The sequence below is a fragment of the Phocoena phocoena genome, chromosome 13 (assembly GCF_963924675.1).
Source record: "Phocoena phocoena chromosome 13, mPhoPho1.1, whole genome shotgun sequence".
In the NCBI taxonomy this organism is placed as follows: Eukaryota; Metazoa; Chordata; class Mammalia; order Artiodactyla; family Phocoenidae; genus Phocoena; species Phocoena phocoena.
In genome coordinates this window covers 13,068,176-13,070,043 of record NC_089231.1, presented here as the reverse complement: position 1 = coordinate 13,070,043, position 1,868 = coordinate 13,068,176, and the positions used below count along the sequence as shown (strand labels likewise).

Here is a 1,868-nt window from a genome sequence, read left to right as displayed (position 1 = left end):
GATCATCTTCCCTTGTTAATAAAAATTCGTAGTAAACATTTTAAAAAGCTGGTAATATTCTGTTAGGTGAATGTATCACAATTTGATCAACTACATCAATAATGGTGGTCATTTGGATGGTTTCTAGCTATTTGCTGTTTTAAATAACACTGCAGTGAACATCTTTGCTATTATCCTGCTTAAAGTTTATGAACAGTTGGAGCAAGAGGTAGGGACCTAAGCTGTTACTGTCTGCATTGTAGGAAGATATGCCTTGGTTTCCAGTTGTAGAGTAAATGCAGCCCCATAATGATGGTGAAGGTCAGTGGGTGGGGCAGTGTTGTCTGAGGGAGGACAGTGGTGAGGTCAGAGCACCTGCTACAATTTATTTATTATCATTATGTTTTATATTTGGCCATACTGTGTGGCTTGCAGGATCTTAGTTCCCTGACCAGGGATAGAACCCGGGGCCTCGGCAGTGAAAGTGCCGAGTCCTAACCACTGGACCACCAGGGAATACCCCATAGAACCTGCTACAAAAGGGGAAAGTGATATATTTTTTTTCTTCCTGGAAAAAGAAAGGAAATTCAGTAAAGAGTAAATTCTGATACAGCTTTGGGCTGCTTTTTAAATAAGCATCTCAGCTTCAAGAAGAAAAATCAAGATTTTTACTTTTCCTCTCTGCAAAGTGTTCCTTTAGTGACTGGTGGTTTATAGCAGATTTCAGTGGCCTGAGTTGTAAATGCCTAGAGACGGAAACTTGCAGCTGTGATTTCACGGTAGAATTTCAAATATCAAGACTACTTCCAAATATGGGGCACTTTGCAAACCTAGGACACTTGGTATTCACCGTGAACCCAGTGTGGCTTGATTTGTTCTTTAAGGACTTGAAAGTCTAGTGGAGGAAAACAGTCACTGAAAAAATAATAGGAGCAGGAGTTCTGGAGTAGACAGCCTTGAGTTCAGATCCTGACTCTGCCTCTGACTAGCTGAGTGACCTTGGGAATTTCACCTCCCAGTGCTTTAGTTACTTGGTCTGCAAACTGGGGTTCATAGTACATAGTCATAGCACTCAATGAGAGGATATGACATTAACATAGGCCTGGCTTGTGGGAAGGACTGGATTTCAGGTGTCTCAAATGCACAGAAAAGAGCAGCCACTCGGGTCAGGAACAGAGATGGCTTCACAGAGGGGCACTTTCTTCAGTGGTCCTTGTGGATGCTTGGGAGGTGGCTCACGGAGAAGTGGGATAACAGCAACCCCACCAGGGGGACGATTGAATCAGGAAAGTGAAGTTGGGGTGCCACAAAGAAGTTCAAGTTCTGTGAGCCCTGATTCTTAACTCTTTTGCTGGTTCATTCTGTATTTGTCAACATCTTCTTAGTTCACATTGTCCTGCCTCTTTTAAAAAAATTATTCTTCCAAGAATCATATATTGTTAGAGCTTAACCAACTTTTTCTATGCAAACTGCAAGAGGGAAAAATGTTCCTTTTTTTTTTCCCCTTTGATATTGAAGTTAGTATTACTGTTTTAAGTAGTCCACTATAAACCGGCACACAATTGATGGATTTTAGTGTATCTTATCTACTTTAAATACCATCTATATGGTGATGGCCCACTGTCTGCCGTATCTCTGCATGTGGGTGTTCAATAAGTGTCACAAACTCATCCCATCCAAAAACAGAATTTCTGGTTTTTTACCGCAAAAGAATCCTCTCTTAGTCTTTCTTGTTACAAAAATGTCACAAGTAACCATCCAGTTGCTCCAGCGAACATCTCAGGAATCATGCTTGATTCCTCTTTCCCCCACCGCTGCACACAAGCCAGTTCACCAACAGAGCTGTCTGTTTCATCTTGAGAGTGTATCCCCAAACCATCCATGTCTCT

At 41.6% G+C, this 1,868-nt stretch overlaps 1 non-coding gene across 1 annotated transcript; it reads right to left on the bottom strand.

Moving 5' to 3' along the window:
• Positions 1-422: 422 nt before the first annotated feature.
• TRNAE-UUC (transfer RNA glutamic acid (anticodon UUC)) lies at positions 423-495 on the bottom strand. The gene has a single exon. It is a non-coding gene; the product is annotated as a tRNA-Glu (tRNA).
• Between the last annotated feature and the right edge of the window lie 1,373 nt (positions 496-1,868).